This window comes from Equus przewalskii, chromosome 10, assembly GCF_037783145.1.
Source record: "Equus przewalskii isolate Varuska chromosome 10, EquPr2, whole genome shotgun sequence".
Taxonomy (NCBI): domain Eukaryota; kingdom Metazoa; phylum Chordata; class Mammalia; order Perissodactyla; family Equidae; genus Equus; species Equus przewalskii.
In genome coordinates, this window is record NC_091840.1 from 40,672,239 (window position 1) to 40,694,614 (window position 22,376).

At 47.5% G+C, this 22,376-nt stretch overlaps 1 long non-coding RNA gene across 1 annotated transcript in view; it reads left to right on the forward strand.

Annotated features, from left to right (window-relative positions):
• LOC139073943 (uncharacterized) overlaps positions 1-15,247 on the forward strand; it is a 77,831-nt gene extending 62,584 nt beyond the window's left edge. Inside the window, exons 3-5 of the long non-coding RNA XR_011523144.1 lie at positions 1,976-2,053; positions 2,249-2,459; positions 12,059-15,247. This is a non-coding gene — a long non-coding RNA (uncharacterized lncRNA). The remainder of the gene's footprint in view (positions 1-1,975; positions 2,054-2,248; positions 2,460-12,058) is intronic.
• The last annotated feature ends 7,129 nt before the right edge of the window (positions 15,248-22,376 follow it).

The following is a 22,376-nucleotide window of genomic DNA, read 5'->3' on the forward strand; positions in this document are numbered from 1 at the left end:
TTAAATTCTTTTGGAAAGAAACCCAGAAGTGGAATTGCTCATCATATGGTCACTCTGTGTTTAACTTGTTGATGCCCCTCCCTTCTCACACAGGTGTAAACATACACGTGCACATGCACACACGCATGCAAACATGCACATACACCCCAACCCCCCTCCCCCCAGTTCTTAACATCAGACCTTCATGCTAGAAAGTCCCTTGGGTGTGTTATTCTCCTTAACCTGGTTCAGCTTTGATAAGTGCCAACTTGGAAAGATTTGGAACACCACTAGCAGCCAAGACCTGCCTCCCTCTCTCCAGACCCCTCCCTGGGCCAGAGCCGGCCAGCTGCTCCATGACCTGGAGCCCGTCTGGTGGGACTGGTAAGCCAGTCGCTGTCAGAGCAGCCACGGGAACCCAGGCAGGCCTGTCTCTGAGGGTGAGGGCAGCAGGACTTGTTGTCTGACTAAGAGTGCTTATTGTTTGTGACTCGGGGCCAGCTGTGGACAGCAGGACATCTCCGAGCAGAGCTGCTCCAACCTGACAAGATCACTCAGCGGCCTCCCTCTCGGCCGGCTGGTTAGACTCAAAGGTGAGTCTTCCAGGAGACAGCCTGGGGTCTGGGAAGACACTTGGCCTTGGGGGTCAATACCTCCTGTTGAATCCGTGCTCTGCCTCCTCCTCGTGCCGTTCCTGGACAAGGTCCTCAACCCCTCTGAGCCTCAGTTTGCACATCAATCAAATGGGAGTAAGAGTATCCTTACCTCGATGGATGGTCGTGCACACAGCAACAACGCACATGGAGCGCTTGGCCTCACTGAAGGGCTGCGGTCACCCAACTTGGCGACAGCTCAGAAAGCTGGCAGAGACTGACGCAGGCCAAGGACCCCTGGCCGAGTCCTGTACATTGTCTGCCCCTCTCATCCTGTGTCTGATCTTTAAAGCTCTGAAATGGCTCTGCAGGATATTTTAACAAGAAATAAAATCTCTTTTGGGAAATTGGCAAACATCTTGCCTTCGGAATGCTCTCTGCATTGCAGGACACGCACTTGGGCTTCACCCAAGTGTCACAGCTACTCTGTGGTAACCTGATGGGCCTCTGGAAGGCCCTGCAGCTGCCCTTCAGGTGTGTCCCAGTCCCTGCTGCCCACTCAAGCCTGTTGTGTGTGTGTGTGTGTGTGTGTGTGTGTGTGTGGTGTCTTGGCTACATGGTTTTCCTTTTATTTTTTAAATTTTTTGCTGAGGAAGATTTGCCCTAAGCTAACATCCATGTCAATCTTCCTCTATTTTTTAGTATGTGGGCCACCAGCACAGCATGGCTGCTAACTGAGCAGCGTAGGTCCGTGCCTGGGAACCGAACCCGGGCTGCCAAAGCAGAGCACGCTGAACCTAACCACCAGGCCACCAGGGCTGGCCCTGGTTTTCCTTTTATGCTTCCCTTTTGATCTGTGAGGGAGGCACAAATCTCTCTCAGAAGGCATTTTAAGCATAGTGAATATTACTGAAAAAGATCAAAAGTGGGTGCAGTGGCTGGAGGAGGGTTAACTTCAGATGGTACTGTGGACTAGCCGGTGCTCCTCCAACTTGAGTGTGAGCGCAGATCCCCTGGGGATTCTTAAAACGCAGCTTCTAATTCAGTAGGTCTGGGGTGGGGCCTGCGATTCGACCTTCCTGACAAGCTCCGGGCTGGTGCCAGTGCTGCTGGTCTGGGGGCCACACTGAGCAGCTGTGCTAGAACTCGTTCTTCCAAGTTTTGAGGTCCCCACTGGCTGCGTGGCCCTGCTTTGTGCCCAGTTTCCTATCACCCCCTGGCTCCTTTTTCCAAATTCCTTCCTGTCACCCTCTCCCTCACACTGTGATGCAGCCTGATTCAGGTTTCCGCAGCAACTACTCCCAAAGCCCGGCCCTGGCCCTCAGCTGTGTTTCAAACTCAATGACTTTCTGAGAAATAGGCTTATAAATTTAATGATAATGAGTAATATTCATCTGTTTCAGGAAACTTGGACATTACTGAAAAGTGTATGGAGCAAATGAAAAATTATGCAGAATCCTGTAGCCCAAAGAGAGCAATTGGTGAGGTGTTTTTGTTTTGTTTTGTTTTTTGAGGAAGATTAGCCCTGAGCTAACATCCACTGCCAATCCTCCTCTTTTTGCTGAGGAAGACTGGCCCTGAGCTAATATCCACTACCAATCCTCCTCTTTTTTTTTGCTGAGGAAGACTGGCCCTGAGCTAACATCTGTGCCCATCTTCCTCTACTTTATATGTAGGACACCTACCACAGCATGAATTGACAAGCGGTACAATGTCTGCACCCAGGATCCGAACCAGCGAACCCCAGGCCACAGAAGCAGAACGTGCGCACCTAACCGCTGCACCACCGGGCCGGCCTCTGATGAAATTGTGATTCATCCCTTTCTTCTTCTTTTCTTGTATACCTATGTATTTTAAAACAATTGAAGTAATGCAAGAGAAGTAAAGGTGGGCATTTCTATCGCCTGCTTTCCTGTTTTATTATTGGTTCTTTGAAAACATAAAAATGACTAGTCCATAGATGATAATAATTGCCAATGTTTGAGTCCTTAAGACGTGAGATGGTGGGTAAATGCATGTTCATTGTCTCAGTTAAATAATCCGTCATTTCTTTAACTGGTCTTCTATGTAAACAATGCTGTGATGAACATCTTTCGTATACATATTTTCATCTTTCTTATTATTTCTTTAGACTAGGAGTTGGCACACTTTTTTATAAAGGACCAGATAATATTTTATGTTTAGTGGGCCATATGGTCTCTGTCACAACTACTCAACTCTCCACTGCAGCACAAAAGCAGACATAAACCGTATAAACAAATGAGCGTGGACGCATTCCGATAAAATGTTATTTACAAAAACAGGTGGCTGGTTGGGTTTGGTCCGTGGGCCATAGTTTGCCCACCCTGCTTTACACTAGAATCAGTGAAGGACTGGCAAATTCTTTTCAATAAAAGGCAGATAGAAAATATATTTAGTTGTGCCCAGTACTGTCTTTGTTGCTATTTCTTCTCCCCTCCTGCTTTGACCTCTTCTCTCCCTCCTCCTCGTCCTCCTCCTCGTCCTCCTCCTCGTCCTCCTCCTCGTCCTCCTCCTTCCCCTCCTCCTCGTCCTCCTCCTCGTCCTCCTCCTCGTCCTCCTCCTTCCCCTCCTCCTCGTCCTCCTCCTCGTCCTCCTCGTCCTCCTCCTACTTCCCCTCCCCCTTCCCCTCCTCCTTCCCCTCCTCCTTGCCCCTCCTTCTTTTTTCTTTTTCCTCCTCCTTATTCTTCTTCCAGCCTTTTAAGAATGTAAAAACCATTCTTAGCTTGTAGATCATACAAAAACAGGGCTCTCTTGACCCTTGGACTAGATAAATAGATGTTGAATTCCTGATTCAGACAGTATGAACATTCAAAAGTCTCCTGATGAATGTGGCCTGATTCCTTTCCAAATGGTGGCAGTTCCAATTTACAGCTCCGTGCAGGAAACAGTCCATCCTATTCTACCCTCGCTGCATCGAGAAGTTTCTTTTACTCAATCTTTGTTAATAGATGAGACTATCTCATTTTAATTCACATTGCTTTGATTACTAATAGGTCGAGCATTTTTCCTCTTAATTATCTGTTTGTATTTCCCATTTTTTTTGTGCTCTTTGTCTTTTTATTTAGGATCTTGCTGTTTTTCTTTCCGATTTTGCGTGACTTTTTGACAAAGAAAGGATTTTAAGTGTTGCCATACTTGTTGCAATTATTTTCCCCAGTGGTTTCTTTTGTCTTTTAATTGTATTTCATGATCATTTTGAGGGATAGGCGTGCTTAATTTTTATTTGGCTTTTCCTTTGTGAGTTCCCTTTCCTCTTTGAAACTTTCGCTCTTGGTTTTGTGAATATCAGCTACCCCGCTTTGCCCTCGGCCTCCTGATATCCCATAAACAGTTCAGGGATGTTGTGGAGAAATGTGTAGATTATAAATGCTTTCAGCCGAACCTCACAGAGAATCTGAAGCAGTGATTGAAGCCAGTGGTTGTGACACCGGAGCACACGTCAGAATCGCCTGGGGGGCTCGGGAAGCCTCATCGCAGGGTCCCATCTGTAGAATTTCAGGTTCTCTAGGTCTGGGTGGGGCCTGAGGATGTGCATTTCTAACACAGTCCCAGATGGTGCTGATGCTGCCGGCCTGGGGACACACTTTGAGAACCACCGGCTTAAACAATTGAGACATTAAATTACCTTATAGAACAAAAAGTCCAGAGGAGGATGCTCCCAGGGTCGGTTTAATGGCTCAGTGATAGCAGGTTCTACACTATGTCTTTACTTTCTTTTCTTTTTCTTTTTTTTAACTTTTTTGGTGAGGCAGATCGGTCCTGAGCTAATATCCGTTGCCAATCTTCCTCCTTTTGCTTGAGGAAGATGGACCCTGTGCTAACATCTGTGCCCATCTTCCTCTATTTTGTATATGGGATGCCACCACAGCACGGCTTGATGAGTGGTGCATGGATCCGTGCCCAGGATCCAAACCTGTGAACCTCGGGTCACTGTAGTGGAGGGCATGGACTTAACCACTACACCACTGGGCCAGCCCCCTGTCTTTACTTTCTATTGGCCTTTTCTTCAGAATTGCAAGATGGCTGCTGTAGCTCCAGGCAATTCACGCTTACACCAGCATTCCAAGCAGGAAGAAGGGGTAAGATGAGAAAAAAATCTTTCCTTTTCACAGCGTTGGACACATTGCTGCTTTGACTAAAGCTTGTAAGCAAACATTTCACAAGAAAAGGGGGTGGATTTTAGGCAGGAGATAGTCTCTGTCTTAAGAGCTTTCCTGCATTGGATGGAAAAGTGGATATTCCGGCCTTTGGACCCTCAGCCGCAGGCCCAGTAACCTGTGCTCTGTCGGGATGTCTGTAAGGAGCCAGAGTCAGGTCAGCTGGGCCTTCAGGCTGGTCCTGATGTTGGCTTCACTGATATAATTGGATTTCTGCCCAGTTTCTGATACGAAGGCTGGACTGGTCCCATTCTGGTACTTGGATGCTTTCTTGCCTGAATTCCTTGCTAAATAAGTCGCCTGAATCTATGTTGGGAACGCTGTTCACTTCTGCTAATTCTTCTCCTATTCAGAAGTCCTACCCCCTAATTGCAGTCTGGTGCTGTGGAGCCTTGCTCTCTGTGGGCAGGCATCCCAACGACCACCTGCCTGGATTCCCCGAGACGGCCCTCCGCTGGGCTGTCAGAGCCACTGAGAGCATGGACCTGAGGCCTCTGAAGCTCGCTCGGATCAACTGGCTGCTGCCTTTTTGCCTGTTGATCCAGCTTTCTCTTGTCATCTATAGCTGGTGTTTGAATTATTTCCACCCTTCCTCAGAGGACCAGGGCTGGCTCAACCGACACCATATGAGTGGGAAATGGGAGCAGGAAGTTCCTACCTCAGACGACGAGAAATATCAAAGGCCCAGAGGAGTGGGCTACAGGAGTGTCTGAAGGAAAGTGCCAAGGTCCTGATGCAGGGGAGCATGAGGTGATCCTACCTCCAGAGGGGTCAAAGGTGGTTATCCGTTAGGACCTGGACTGGTTTAAATAAAAAAGCTAATTGGGAAGTCCAGGGATAAGGCTGGCTTCAAGCACAGCTCGTTGTGTGGGTTCAAATGGTTTCACTATTGGTTCCCACCTTAGAGTTGGGTTTCCTCTGGGTTCACTTCTTTCTTCAACTGGCTCTGCCCTCGTGGTCACAGGATGGCTACCAACAGCTCTGGGGGCTACCTCCTTCCCACTTTCTTTCCAGAGGAGAAACGGAAAATCCACTTCCCTGATAAGTGGGACAGACAAAAGTCCCAGAACTGAGCTTTGTTAGCCCTGATCAGCCTGATTTGGGTCATTGTCCTTCCCTGAAAGCAACCACCAGTGTCAGGGAAATGGGACGCACAGGTTGGTTAAGGGTTGAGTCACAGGATGCCACCTTAGAATAGGAGTGGAATCAATCCCACCCAAACCACATGGCTGAAAATGGGGCAAGCGTGCTCTCAGAGGATAGTCAGGGGGCCTGCTGGTGGGAGAAGGAGGGAGTGGATGGGGGGAGGCAACCCACCAATGTTCACTCTGATGGGAGGTCACGGTTGAAGACTTAAGGTGATGCCAGGATCTTAAAATCAAGAGAAAAGTATGCAAGGGTCAAGGGATGGAGGGAAGGGATGTTCGACCTCCAGGAATGTGATGAGTGACCGGCTGGCTTAAAGGGCTGGGAACCTGGCTGTGGCCCTCTCCTCTCCTGTGTCCTCTCCAGCTTAGTCTGCAGCTCCAGTTCCAGCTCAGCTCGTTCCACCTCTCAGCACCTCCCAGGATGCCCATCGTGCTGCAGTTGACTCCTCCAGGCCTGGGATGAGATTGACATCTTCCTGTTCAAAGAATCCATGACTCAACCAACCCTCACGCTTCTTCCTTTGGCAATAAAAATGCTGTTCAGAACATTCATTGCCATTCAGGATAACACCTCCTTCAAAAGTCCTCTGGGCTTACTGCCCTTGTTATTCTCCGTAACTCAAATATGATTTGTCAGCCCATGGGACATATTTCAGATTGAGTTTAGTCCCAGGAAAAAGTTTGTGGCCACAGATGCATTTGAATGCTTTCTATCCTTGGAAGACAAAACAAATACAAAGCTAGTATTTTTCCTACATGGGGCCAGATGGAGGATCCATGTTACCAGTTGCTGCTCCTCAGCTGCCCACTCATACCTGCTCTCTCTGCTGCCTTCATGGTCTTCTTTTTTTGTCCCTAATTATCAGTCACTATCGTGTTTAGTCTTCAGAGCCTCCTAAATCCTTTTGGACTCAATCAGAGAAAATTCAAGGGAAGGAAATAAATAACGTGATTTGTTTTCCCTTATGTATTGGTTTTCTCAGCATGGAAGAGAAGAATGCATAATTCAAACACTGTCTGATTAAGATCAAATGAGGTTCTCTTATTTGTCTTTTTTCTCTTTGCTCCCCCTTCGGTCTTCCTCCCTCCTTCTCCTCCTTCCATTGTGAAAGAGTGTTTGATCTTTTTTCTGAAGGGGTAGGAGAAACGCTGGGAGCTCAGAAGTGGCTGGTGGAAGATGCCTGCTTCTCAACTTCTTCTGGGATGGAAATTCATTTAAAACTTGCAGTTTCCAACGTGGCTGCCAAAGCCACAGCATTGGTGGGGGGGGAGGGGCACTGGGGATATTGAAGGACAGGCTGGAGCCAGGCAGCGGGGTGGGGAGCGGGCACGCCTTGCAGAGCCCATCCCTTGAAAATATCCTCAAGGTGTAAAGGCGAGTGTCCATCTGAACTGACAACCCCCTGCCTGCAGCCTTAAGTGGGTCTTAGCTTCCGTCCTGTCATCTTGATTAAAACCCACAGGACTTTCCTATTTCCTTCTTCATTTGACTCAAACTCCTATTCCTGACTTGCAAAACTTGATAATCTAGGTGCCTCCTACCAAGAACACCTTCACTACTATCACCGCCTGACCCAGCTCTTAGCCTTGGTTCTCCTTTTACTTTCCCAAGACACGTGCACACTGCTTCGATGGATTTGAGTAGAAGATCTCCACTTGAGGTCTCAGTTTACTTCTTACTGCTCTACGATCCTGCGCAAGTCATGTAACCATTCTGAACCTCAGGTTCTCTTTAGGTAAAAAGATTGAGTGGATGTTTACTGAGTTCTGGAAGCTCTGCATCCGTTTCCATCCATATTATCTCTTGGGTAGCCATACCCTCATTTTCCTCTGGGAACATCACAGCCCCACTTTTGGCCCATGGACCTCTGGGTGAAGTTGGTTCTGCTCCCAGCTTCGAGAGTAGCTCTGGTGATCTGGTTTGAAGCTGAACAGTGCATCCCAAGCCCCCATTCCCCCGACTGCTTCCTGGGGGCAGGCCCCCTAAGCTGGGCCAACCGTGTGAATCTCAGGACTTCTGCTGGGGATGCCGGGACACAGACACTTGCTCTTTTCTGCTGAATTTGAATCTGGAAGGATGTGGTTGCAGCAGCCTGAGCTGAACGAACCACCCTGAGAGAGTAGAGCTGAGCTGGGAAGAAAGAACCCTGGTCCCAGTTGGTGTTGGAGGACCATTTCCCCTACTTGCAATGACCACCGCTTGGCTTCCTTCTCCTCTCTAGTCAAATCCCTCTTAGTTTTTTTTTTTTTTGGAGGAAGGTTAGCCCTGAGCTAACATCTGCCGCCAATCCTCCTCTTTTTGCTGGGGAAGGCAGGCCCTGAGCTAACATTTATGCCCATCTTCCTCTACTTTATATGTGGAACGCCTGCCACAGCACGGCTTGACAAGCGATGCCATGTCTGCACCCAGGATGCGAACCGGCGAACCCTGGGCCACCGAAGCAGAATGTGCGCACTTAACTGCTGAGCCACCCGGCTGGCCCCTAGTCAAATCCTTCTTAACCTTTCCTTCCTCCCTCTCTCCTTTCTCCTTTCTTTTCTTTCTATTTAAAAAAAAATTGTGGTAAAATACACAAAATTTACCATTTTAACCATTTTTAAGTGTATGGGTCAGTAGTGTTAAGTACATTCATATGGTTGTGCAGCCAATCTCCGGAACCTTTTCATCCTGCAAATCTGAGACTCTATAGCCATTAAACAGCCCCGCATTTCCTCCTCCCCCAGAGCCTGGCAACCACCATTCGACTTCTGGCTGTGAGTTTGCCTACTCTAGTATATGCTACCTCAGACAAGTGGAATCATGCGATGTTTGTCTTTTCATGTCTGGCTTTTTTCACTGAGCATAATGTCTTCAAGGGTCATCCCTGTTGTAACGTGTCAGAATTCCCTTTTTAAGACTGAATAATATTCCATTGTATGTGCATACCACATTCTGTTTATTCATTCATCCATCAGGGGGCATTTGAGTTGTTTACACCTTTTGGCAATAATTGTGAATAATGCTGCTACGAATGTGGGTGTACAAATAGCTCGAGACCCTTCTTTCAGTTCTTTTGGGTGTATACCCAGAAGTGGAGTTGCTGCATCACATGGGATTCTATTTTTAATTTTTTGTAGACCCGTCATACTTTCCGTAGCAGGTGCACCATTTTACATTTCCACCGACAATGCACAAGGGTTACAATTTCTCCACATCCTTGTCAACACCCTTCCTGACCTTTTAGGCCAGCACAAAGCCACCTCCTCTGAGACACTGATTACAGACCACCCCCGCCCCCCAGCCCTCATTGGCACCCACTACCCAGAATACCAGGGGTGCCCCACAGCTCAACTCCTGGTTATGCGCGGGCCTCTGTGGTTTCAAGAAGACTTTTTAGGTCTTTCTGAGCAGAGTGCGAGTTTCCTTGAGGTTAGGCCTCTGTGCACCCCTGGGGATGGGCCTGCAGCCAAGTCCCCCGGATGTGCAGAATCATTTCCTGTTTGATGTCTTTAGGGGACTGCTCTTTGTAGAGATTTTGGTTGTGAAGCGTCTAACAGTGTCTGCCACACAGGAGGCAGGAAGGGCCTTGCAAACACTGTGGGCTTTAGATTCAGGTCCCGGCGCTGCCCTGGATAGCTGTGGGACCTGGGGCAAGTCGCCGAAGTTCTCTCAGCTTCTGTTCCTCCAGCTTTAACGTGAGGCTGCATCACCTCCCACACGGGCCTGGGTATTTATTGCAATAACTAGTGCCAGGTGCTAGGGATATGGGGGTGCCTCCCCGGCCTTCCCAGGGCTGGCGGAGGCGGGTGCCACACAAGTAAGACACAGAGATGCTAATGGAGAGACTGATGCACTAGGTTTTGGAATATTTGGGGATAACTGGCATTCCTAGACCATCTCTGAGTTTGTTTCAATCCGTGGTTCTGACCCAGGGCTCTCCCCACCAAAGGGGAACCAAGGTGCTAGTAAATAACTAAATAATTCAGCCACGTTTTATCTTGACATGATAGTTGACCATCCAAATCCAACTCACCTCTCACGCAAATACTACCTCCTCCAGGAAGCCTTCCCTAATCCCACGGCGCTTGGACACATCTCTGTGTCAGCTTGATTGGCTTATTTCCTTGATGGGGAGTGTCAGCCAGCACACAGTAGACTCTCATTAAATGTTTGTTGAATGAATGAACGACTGAATGAATAAATTTTGATCCAGTGCAGGGAGGCTAAAGAAACAGCTTGGGAGACTGTAACAGCAGAGAGACCCAGAAGGGAGCCTGGAGATCCACAGCAGACTCCCTGGGGAATTGGGGGGGGCACCCTGATTTCTCCCTTCAAAGTTTAGCTCCTGAGGTTACCTTGCACAGCCAAGCGAGCATGTGGGCTTGAATTTAGATCTGGGTTCGATTCCTGACTCTGCCCCCAACTAGCTGAATGACTTTAAGGAAATTACTGAAGCTCAGGGAGCTAGCAGAGCACCGTGCAACCCGGTTAGCTCTCATCCCCATCCCGGTTTTGCTCGCAGGCAGCCCTCCTCCGAGCCCCCACCTTCCCCGCGTGCCCTCTGGGGCTGGCCTCTCCTCCAGGCGGCCTGCCATTTACACGTCTGAGAAGTATGCAGGCCAGTGGAAACACACATCCTCCAAGCTGCCCGCTCCTCACGCAGGGGATTAAAATCTATCTCGTCTTCCCAGTTTGGAATGCTGAGTATTTGGTCAAGGATTCAGCTCCCCTTTTTTTATGAGGCTTTAAGAAAACCCAAATTAAACCCTGATTTGTTTTTAAAGATCAGAATTCTTAATCTTGCAGCATTTGGCTCATTTTCCTTATAGGCTTAGAAAGCAACATTAAACAGATTCTGCTTCTCAGCATAGTCTGCTTTTTCTCTGGTGCGCGTTGGAGGGGGTGACAAACCTCTGGAGTGCCGCATGTCTCACTGTACTGCTTTAGCTGGCCGGGTGACCTTGGCCAAGCCTCCCTACTTCTCTGGCCTTTGTGTCGTCCTCTGTAAAAAGAGGGGGCTGAGCATCCTTCTCTTTGAGGGAAGGAGATCCTTTAAGACTCCCTTATTTCAGACGAAGGCTCAGAGAGGGCAGGGGACTTACCAAAGGGCACACAGCTATTGAAAAGGCAGAACCAGCTCAGAGGTTCTGGTTTCTAGGTGAGCCCTCCACTTCCCTAGAAACCCCGTTTTCTCTGAGAAAGACATACGGGGCCATCAACAATTCCTGTATAATTTTCAAGGCCTCTTCCTTCATGGGTAGAGTTCAGTAGCTTTCAGGATAGGGTTTGTGTTTTCAAGGGCTATTAAACAAGAAGGAAGAAAATCCAGAAATGGGGAAATCAGGATGTGTTGACATTATTCGGTGCTTCGTTATCAGATGTACCCAAAAGAAAAGTGTTTAATTTCAACCAAAATGGTGTGAAAGCTGACAACCCTCATGGCATTGCCCCCAGTGTCTGATAACCGCCTGCAGAGTGACCAACTGTTCAGTTTGCCCCCGACTGAAGGGTTTCTGAGATGTGGGGCTTTTAGTGCTAAAATCTGGAAAGTCCCAGGCAAACGAGGATAAAGCGGTCCCTCCAATGGCAGGTTAGTAAGGCAAGAGAGAGGCCTTGGGGCACAGGGAACTTTGGCTGGTCTGTGTACCTGCTCTGCTGCTTATATACCAGGCAGCTTCGAGAGGGCCAAGGCTTCCAAGCCTCAGTGTTCTCATCTGGCAGTTGGGTTTAAACGAGATAATTACTTTAAGATGCCTACTTTAACAACTGGTACAGAGTAATCACCCAAGGAGCATTCTCTTCCTTTTGGGGGGGGAAAAGTTTTTTTAAAATCTTTTTTCTTTCCAGCTTTATGGAGGCATACTTAACAAAATTGTAAGATATTTAAAGTGTACTTTGTGATTTGATATTTGTGTACGTACACACATTGTGAAAGGATGCCCACCGTTAATGAACACATCTCATCTCACATATTTATCTTTTTTTGTGAGAAAGTTTTTTTTCTTTTTTAAATTCCATGCATGTGGACGAGGAGGTACAGATGGTGTGTTTGAGGAGGGATTTCATAAAATCATGCAGTATTTTCCCCAAAGTTGGATATGTTTGGGTAAATTACCATGTCTTGTAGAATTCCCGGGTGAAGCAACCACGTTTTCACTTCTTTCTCTCTCAAACTTTTAGGAAAGTCATGGATCAGCTTCCGGGTATAAGAGGGAGCTGGGGTCCAGCCCCAAGCGATTTAGCTGGTACAGCGAAAAGAGGAGAGTCGTCGGCATGAGACCTAGTTTAAAATCCCATCTCCACCACGTTTTGGCTGCCACTGCTGTTCTCGCCTGTAACAGGTGATTGACCATCTGTACTTGCCGGGGTTTTTGTGTGGCTTTGGTGAGAGTCGATGCTGGGCATCCCTTGGGAGTTCCACGAATATTTTAGTCCTGCCTGTTGGGGTTCCTCTCTCAGAGACCTCGGACGATCTCAAGGTCTTCCCTGTGCCATTCGGGACTGGGTTAAAACAGTTTGGAGAGCATATGTTGGCTGGGACAGGCAGCCAGCCCCCTTGATGGAGAACAGATGACTGCCCCTCGAACACCTGGAGATAAAGCCCCAAACCTTTGGCTGCAGAGCCTCAGAACAAGCACGCTGCTCTGCTGGCGGCCAGGCTCTGGGTTTCGGCCAGTCTCAATCAGTAAAGAAAAGGTCAGAAGCCCTCAGGATCAAAGTCAGCCACTCCACAGACCTCCCTGGCAGGTTTGTCCTCGGATTGTTTCACATCTTAGAGCTTTTGATCTTCATTTCTTCCCGAGCCTGCAACTGGGAGCATGGATGTGTGCAGGCTGTTGGAGGGTGAGGGGCTAAAGCTCTTCTCTCACCCACTCTGCCTCTCCCTGCCAGCTTTGAGCAGCAGCAGACAGTGTGACAAATGGCTCATCAGCATGTGTCCCTGTCAATGTAGCCATTCTGCTATGGCTGGACACCTATGTGGCTTCAGTCATAAGTAACATTGTGATGACCACTGCAAGAGACCCAAGAAACCATTGAGGGAAGTTGGCAAAGACAGTGGCCGTGCTCGCTCCACAGATGAGATTTCTCAGGAAGGAAAGTTGAGCAATTTAAAGCAAAACTGAAAACATTGAAGGAAGTCTTCCTCATCAGTATCTCTCATCCTTCCTTGCCTTAGCAAACAGACCACACTGATGAGACCCTTTTTCATGCATCAGGGTCTATATCAGAGCCACCATTTTTGCCCTACGTTGCTGTGATTGCTGGAGCCTTTGATATGAAAGCTACTTCTGGAGTTGGGGCCAGCGGTTGAGAAGCCAGCAAAATCTCCTGACGTCCCTCAAGAAGGTCACCACCTCCTCGTGCCTCACATGCTTCAACAGGAGACAGAGATAAATTTCAGCTCTGGCTGAGTGTCAGCATCCTTACGGAGACCAGAGAGGGACAGTCTGCGGTGCGGGCAGCTTCTTTAGTTATTTTGGTGATTATATTTTCAGTTCAGTAAATTGACTTGTTCTATTTGGTTCTTTTCCAAATCCGCCATGTCACTGTTTATAAGGTCTAGTTCTTTGCCAGTTTTTTCAAGTCTGACTTTTACCTCTTTGAACACAGTAGGTATAGTTAGTTCATGGTCCTCTACTCAGAGTGCCTGTTGATTTGTATCTCTTCTCTGTTTTTTCCTACCTGTTTTCACTCATGGGGTCTTGTCTCCTGTCTGCTTGGTTGTCTCTGAGTATCGGCTACTGTGTTTGAAAAATTATTTGTAGGAATAATTGGAGGTATAGAATGACGCTGTCTTCCTCTAAGGAGGATTTTAAATTTCTTTTGCAGTTGGCTGGGAGCTCTAGAATCTGAGATAAGCTTGACCCAAGGGTGGGGCTGGAGGTCCCTGGGCTCCACAAATGTCTCGAAGCAGGTGGCAGTCCTTGCAACAGCCACTTTGCTTCTGGTCCACCCCAAACCAGGAGAAGGAGCCCTGCAGGCTTTGTGATTTTTTTTCTACCTTTTTTCCCCTGAACTTTCCAAAATGTCTATATAATGATCTTAGAATATTGTTTTAAATTAGAATAAATAATCATGCAAACAAAGAAATGTTAAGGGAGAGATCGTTCAGTCTCTGCGTGTCTGCATGTGAAAGTGCCCAATTCTAGAGGAAAGGACCGTCATCTGAAGGTCGGTAGATACACGGGTGGATCAGCACTCGCCTGAAGAAGGCAAAGATGCTACAGGAGGCCCATGTCTACTTGAACCCAGAACAGAAACCACAGAGGTGGCAGCTCCCTCCTCCCAGTTGGTGACCTCAAGGCCTCCAGGAAATTATGTATAAGGGATGTGAGTCTCTCCCCTCCTCCTCCCCACAAAGTCCCACAAACAGCAGGCATCGCTACTCAATCACAGCACTTGATTTTGATCTTCCCCATGTTAGCAAAACTTTAAAAAATTATTTTCCAGCAAATGACCAGATAATATGCAATGCTTTGAATGCACCATGATTTATCTGATCATTACAATGGTGGGTATTTAGGCTGTTTACATTTCCCCCTTGTTAGGAAATATTTGTAATGAACATCTTTGTGCCTAGCTCTTTGCCAACATTTTGAATTATTTCTTTGGAGATAGATTCCTAACAATGGGTAAAGGATGTGAACATCTGTCAGGTTTTTGATATCTATTGCCAAATTACTTTCTAGAAAATGTATTCAATTAATATGCTCACCAGGAGCGTACAAGAGAGCCTGTCTATCCCTTGCCACCACCAGGTACATCATTAAGTTTTGGCTGATTTGGTAAGTGGAAAATGGTATCCCCTTGTTATTTAACTTGCATTTTGCGCTCTCTTTAATACTGCTTCCCTGTTGGTGAAATTACTTTTCACACAGTTAGTACCTCTGATAGAAGCAGCTTTGACTGCTTCTACTGGAGGCAATTGCTCCAGTGTCTAACAGCTTGCTCTTTTTAACATTTATTGAAAAATACGTACATTGCATAATGTGCTACGCCAGGGTGCTCTATTGAGTCTTTCACAGCATCTTTCTTGGGGACCTGCTGCTTTCTCTCTATGAGCAAGTGGTGGAGTCCCAAGGCAAAGGGCGTGCACTTGAAACCAGAAAGATGATACAGTAAGTGGAAGAAGGCAGAATACAGAAGAGTTTGATAGGAATCATGTTTTTAAAAAGTCACATATGCATTTTAAAAAGCATCTGGAAAGACATAGCTCAAACCAGTGATGGTAGTTTTCTCTGTGGATTAGGAAATTTGAGCCTTTTACTATGTAGACTTTGTAATATTTGATTTTTTTTCCTACAATGAAAAAATGTTACTTTTATAATCACGTAAAATAATAAAGATATTTCTATTTTGAAAAAAAAATAAGCCTATTTCAGCAACTGGTATGGATGATAAAAAAAATGCCATCCTCTCACTAACAACTAGGATACACAACCATGCACTGAGGCTTTAAAAAAAATTCCATCCTATCTTGAAATTCCTATGCCCCTTTTCTCCCTTCTCCCTTTATAAATATATATTTTATATTAGAAATTTTAATATGTTATACTTATATACTAATATTTATAACTATCATATATATGTACTTTAAAAAAAAAAATCTAAGTCTCTATAGAAAAAAACTGTTCCCGAAACTGAAGTGGGTTCCCTCCTGGCGAGTTAAATCAGACTCTCCACCAGAAGTGATTGTCTCACAGAGTGAGGTATATTTGCGGCAAATAGGAGACCAGGAGGAATCATTTGCAAAGTCGCGTGGCGTCCTGAACTAGGGGAAGCAGGGACATTTATTTTGGATGGGGAGTGAATATTCAAGAGGGAGAGGAGGGTATTGGGTTTCGGGTTGGAAACATGCTTCCCCGTACACTGCAGGTTGTGTAATAAGACCTAATCTCCTGGAGAGGAGATCTTAGCATTAAAAAGGAGGCAAAGGTCACAGGCAGTAGCTCTCTGGTGAGGCTTGGTCTGGTTCACGTGGTTGGTGATTGCATCTCCTTAACATAACAAAAGGGAAAAGAACAATTTGGGAAAAGCAGTTAAAATGCCCAGACCCACCCTTGAGATCCTGGGGCAACAAGTGACAAAATCACTTGAGGCATTGATGCCTCTGCTCCATGCAGCTCCTGAGGGATGACAGTGGTCTCTGTCACTACAGCTTCCCCAGATCAGAGGGTAGATCAGAGCTGTTGCAGATTCCAACTTGTCTGATTTTGAAAATAGTTTTTAGATGGGATTGGGAGAGAAGGCCAATATATACTGAAGGTCAATTACCTCTCATGACAACTTTATGAGGCAGATATTCTTGGTCTGGTATTTTGAGGAGAAACTGAGGCTAGAGGGTGAATTAACTGGGTTCGCAGGGCACAGGAGCAAACTGCAGAGTTAGGATTCAGATCCGATTACTCCTGGCTGCACAGGCTGCCAGCCTGGCTGCTACACATGGTGACTCCATTAGGAGTAGCGAGAGGTTCTAAGGCCCTTCTCCCTGGAACCACCACACATGAAAGAAGTGAGGTCTGGTCCTGGCGGGGCCCTTTGGGTTGTAGGGGAAAAGACATTTCCTCTACCTTCTCTGGGTTCGTCTGGCCGGAGAATGAATTAAATTCACATGAGACAGAATAACAGGAGAAAATGAAACAAAACTTTATAACATGTACACATGGGAGAGGTCAGGCAAGCTGAGCAACTCCCCAAAATGGCTGAAGCCACCACCTTAAATCATCTCAGCTAACGACAAAGGAGGATGTTGGGGGTGGGAGGAGTCAGTTACAGGAGGTTACCAGAAACAGGAATAAGATTCTTATGCAGATTTAAGTCCTTGCCTTTGGCATTGATTAAGAGTTTCTAGAGATAAAGTCATCCCCCTCTTCTTCCTGGTACAGAGAGGGAGGCACCTTTACAGATAGAGATTTCCTTTACAACGTAAATGTCTCCTAACAAAGGGCAAGCAAGTTCCACCCCTCGGAGCCTCCTTCCCTGTCCCAGTTTATCAAAAGCAACCAGCCCCAAATAATCCTCATGCCAAAGAGACATATCTTGGGGTGGCCAGTTCCAGTCCCCCAGAGTAATTTCATCTTTGTGTGAATGTCATAGAGTGATGGTAGAGCCTGCTACACCCCTAGGCTATATGGTACAAATCTTATGGACCACCATCATATGTGCAGTCAGTCATTACTGAAACGTCATTATGGTGAGGATCAAGGCTGCCCCAGGGAGAGAAGCCCAAGGTGTCCTGCCCTATACACCAATCTATACCATCCTCCGGGAAGCATAGGACGTCCTGACCTGACCCGACCTGACTCGTATGCAAAGTTACAGGACCACCCAATAACCAGACTCCACCTGCACTGATACTATTTTAAGGACTTTTTTACGTGATCTTTCCTTTGTCTTGTAAAGAAATAACACACATACCTATGCCTTATAAATGTAGCCCTACCCTCAACCCACTGCAGCTCTTCACTGCCCGTGGGTCCTGTCCCCATCCTATTCTCTGAATAAAGGAGCACTACTACCAGACCTTGAGAGTCCAAGAAATCTTTCTTGCGACTCCTTGGCTCTCTGATCCCGTACCAATTATGCAAAGCATGACTGTGTATATATACGCACACACACACTAATTGTTCTATTTCTCTGGAGGACCCGCATACAGATTTTGATACTGGGAGTGGTTCTAGAGGAATGGAATTTTGAGGATGAATTTTCTGAATTAGTTCTGGTGTTTCTGGAGTTGGCTCTCTAATCTGATTAGATTTAAAGATGCTAATGACTCCATTTTCACTAGTAAAGAGAGCACTAATCGTCCCTGGTGTGATCTGGCAATAGAGATGTGCCAAATGTCTGCATCCGATCCTCCTAATCAGCCTCTTATAAGAAGCAAGGAGCTGGGTGATCCTGTGTCTGATACTTTCAAACAGTTTTGGAAAACTAATGAGTATAATAAGGTTGGCTGGTTGCTCCTAATGTGCTGGACAAAGTGGTAAAAGACAAGGATGAGCTCAGGAATTTGAATTCCCAGCTAAGCTCCATGTGACTGCCCTGCAGACTTCTACATGTGCCCTAAAGGAGACCCTAATCTCCAGCAGCTGCAGGCCTGAGGATGCTGACAGTCAACCAGAGTCTCATCCCGTGACTGGCGGAGTTACGATGTGGGTCGAATTCCCTGCTTCACAAGACGTCTACTCAAAAGTGAAGGCATTGATTGGGAAAGAATGGGATCCTATAAATTGGGATGGGGATGTGTGGGAAGACCCTGATGAAGCTGGGGATACTGAACCCCTAAATTCTGATGAGTCTTCTTTGGTGGTGGAAGAGGTCTCCCCACTTCCGGTGGGAGCAGCTTTCCATTCCCCTCTGAGGGGATTAACCGTGCATTACCTAAGGAAACTAATGGCCTCCCCTGAGGCAGTCGCCATGAAAGATGATGCTGATTCTCCTCAGAACCCACCCTCACCACCCCTCTTTCCTTCTAGCCCTATGACTAGACTCATGCCCCAGCAAGTCCCTAAAGGTGAGATATAAAGTATGATCCGTGAGGAGGTGTGCCACACTCCAAAAGAACTACTTGAGTCTTCTAAATGTGTGCAGACAGAAATTGGTACTGAGAACTGGCGTGGTGCTGTGATGAATACCCAAAAATGTGGAAGCAGCCATGAAGGGATCTTTTAAAGGCACTTCTGGTAAGGCTCAGAAAGTAAAGAGGAAAACTGAGAGAAAGCCTCCATCTTCTTAGAGAATACGTGAGTAATCGTGTACGGAATGTTGGTAGAAACATAGATGGTAAAGGCAATTCTGATGAGATCTCCGATGGAAATGAGGAACACACTATTAGACAGTGGAGAAAAGGTGATCCTCGTTACAGAGTGGCAAAGAACCTGAATCGTGTTCATGTTCTAGTGTTTTGTGGAAGGTTGAACTTGTGAGGGATGAAATTGGATATTTAGCTTAGGAGATTTCTAAGCAAAATGTTAAGGAGTGGCTTGATTCCTCCTCACTGCTAATACCAAAATGTAAGAAGAAAGAAATGAGTTGAAAATGGAATTGTTTAAACAAAAAGGAACCAGAACTTAAAGATTTGGAAAATTCTCAGCCTTGTCTAAAAGAAATGAGACAGTGCTTTGGAAGAGAACACTAAAGCGTGTGGCCGATGGACCATCTGATAAAGAGATCTGTGTGGGCATGAACCATGGATTTAATCAACCATCTTAGGAGAAGCCCAGATAGAGATGGGATTACACCAGCACAAATGGCTGCCAGCTGGGACTACAGGAAGCAGGAAATGGGAGGGAAGGAAGTAAGGCTTCAAGAAAAAGGAGGAAGGACCCTGAAGGTTCATGCGGGGTCGGTGAGCTGAGGAGTCGAAAGAAAGATTTCTTAGACTCTCAAGATCTGGCAGTAGTGCTCTTTTATTTAGAGAATAGTGTGGAATAGCATGGGGACAGGACCCATGGGCAGTCAGAGCTTCTGCTGCCGCCGCTTCTGCTGCCCCCGCTGGCATGGGGACAGGACCCATGGGCAGGCAGAGCTGGTGCGTGGGGACAGGACCCACGGGCGGTCAGAGCTCCTGCTGCTGCCCCCGCTGGCATGGGGACAGGACCCATGGGCAGGCAGAGCTGGTGCGTGGGGACAAGACCCACGGGCAGTCAGAGCTCCTGCTGCTGCTGCATGGGGACAGGACCCATGGGCAGGCAGAGCAGCTGCTGCTGCCCCCGCTGGCATGGGGACAGGACCCATGGGCAGGCAGAGCTGGTGCGTGGGGACAGGACCCACGGGCGGTCAGAGCTCCTGCTGCTGCCTCTGCATGGGGACAGGACCCATGGGCAGGCAGAGCTCCTGCTGCTGCCCCCGCTGGCATGGGGACAGGTCCCATGGGCAGGCAGAGCTGGTGTGTGGGGACAAGACCCACAGGCAGTCAGAGCTCCTGCTGCTGCCCCCGCTGGCATGGGGACAGGTCCCATGGGCAGGCAGAGCTGGTGTGTGGGGACAAGACCCACAGGCAGTCAGAGCTCCTGCTGCTGCCCCCGCTGGCATGGGGACAGGTCCCATGGGCAGGCAGAGCTGGTGTGTGGGGACAAGACCCACAGGCAGTCAGAGCTCCTGCTGCTGCCCCCGCTGGCATGGGGACAGGACCCATGGGCAGGCAGAGCTGGTGTGTGGGGACAAGACCCACGGGCAGTCAGAGCTCCTGCTGCTGCCCTGAGTTGAGGGTTAGGGCTAATTTTATAAGGCATGGGTACGTGATTTATTTTTACTGGAGAAAAGAAAAGATGATGTAAAAAGTCATTAAATGATTTCAGTGCAGATGGGGTCTGGTTATTGTGCGGTCATATAACTTTAGATACAAATCTGGCCACATGGATCGGCATGTAGGTGAGGATGCCCTGGGCTTCGCTCCCTGGGGCGATCCTAATTCATACCATAAAAAAAGTCCACTGGGTCGTATAGTTTGGCATGTAGGCCAGGTCACCTTGGGCTTCTCTAGCTGGGGCAGCCTTAATCCACATCAAAGGTGATTCTGAGATCGTCAGAGCCACCACCTAGGTTTCAACAGGGCAGATGACCTCCATCAGAAGCTGCGGGGGCAAGGCCACCCTGTGGAGCCCTGGGGGTTCTTCATCTCAGTCCTTGTGGAGATCTTGGTTCAGGTTTACAGAGAGAGAGTCTGATTGGTTCAGTTCGTATTTCTACCCCAGGCCATGTTACTTGCCAGCTGAGGAATCACTGGCCTGAGTCGCATGCCAATCTCTTGCCTAATTAGCTGCAGGTTGGGGCAGGGTACGGTCACCTGGCATAAAACCTGCTGTCTATTGGGGCAGGCACTGTGATTGACATCTGAATGTCAGCCTGTAGGGTTTATATGTGTAAGAAATGTACCTTTATTTTTTGTTTGCATGACAATGTTGTGGGGGACCGGAATTGGCCACCCCAATGTATGTCTCTTTGGCATGAGGATTATTTTGGGCTGGCTACTTTTAACAACTGCAGGCAGGAAAGAAACTCTGAAAAGTAGAATTTACTTACCCTTTGTTAAGAGACATTTACATTTGTAAAGGAAATCTCCATCTGTAAAGGTGTGTCCCTCTCTGTACCAGGAAGAAGTGGGGATGCCCTTATCTCTAGAAACTCTTAATCAATTCAGAAGGTAAGGACTTAAATCTGCATAATAACCTGACTCTTGTTTACTGTGTTTTTTTTTGGTAACCTCCCATATTGACTCCCCTCATCCCCAACATCCTCCTTTGTCTGTAGCTGAGGGTGGTATTTAAGGTGGTGGCTTCAGCCATTTTGGCGAGTTGCTCAGTTTGCCTGAGCCTCTCCCATGTATACATGTTATGAAGCTTTGTTTCATTTTCTCCTGTTATTCTGTCTCATGTGAATTTAATTCATTGTCTAGCCAGAAGGACCTAGAGTGGTAGAGGAAATGTCTTCCTCCCCTGCAATGTCTTTTGTTCATCCCCATGCTGCTGGTACTGAGGGGGCTCCAGACACCAGAGCACATGCACGAATGTGGGCTGGGGAGCTGAGGAACAAGGAGGCTGAGGAGGAAAGCAGAGGCCTGACTGTCCTGGGGCCTCTGGGTGCAGGTCAACTGGGTCACACCTCCCTTGGTCCAGCCCTGCCCAGCCAACTCCCTAAGCTGGTTCCACTTCCCCAGGTGGATATTGACAAGAGATGTTCTCATGTTGAGGCATATGGGGTAACTGTTTCGAGTTCAAAACTGATTCAGCTTGAACTAAAAAGCCTGACTTATGGCCTATGACACATATACTGTACACCTGCTTAACCATTAAAGTAAAGAATGCACTCTTAAGATAAGAATGCACATTTCCCCTCCTCCGCCTCATTGGTGATGCCCAGATTAGTTCCTTTCCTGACATCAGGGTCCTATTGACCTGCTAATTTGCAACTGAAGACCTCTTTGAAATTTTGATGAAAATGTATCTTGGGTGTGTTTAACGTATGTTCTTTGTTCTAAAAAGATATAAGACTGTACTGAAACCCATTCTCTTCCAGAATGCCTTCTAAGGCCTCTCTGGGTTATAATCCTCACTCTGGCTCATAATAAACTCACCCCAACTTTGATTTATAGGTGGGTTATGGATTATTTGCATCGACAGTATTAATCAGAGCTTCTTGAGGGCAGTTTCAAGGCAGGTCAAATGGTGCTGCTTTGCCTTGGCCCCAGCATTTCCCTCGAATTGCTCTTTGCCCTTGTGCTTACATCTCAGAGCCCTCCCTAAGGAGCTGTAGCCTGGGCTGGCCCGGCTCCCACAGCCTACTCCCCTGGCAGGTGGCTCTTTGGCAGTTGCCTTGGAACCAAAGAAGTTCTGGAAAGCCACCAAGAGTCCAGGCTGGGATGGACCTCACCAGGCTTCAGAGCCCAAGCTCCCACCTCTGGTTCTGGAATTTGGTTGCCTGGGGCCACCCACTGAAGGGAGCAGCCCGAGGCAGCCTGGGAAGGTGCGAGACTCTGGTTTGGCTAGAAGATGTAGGT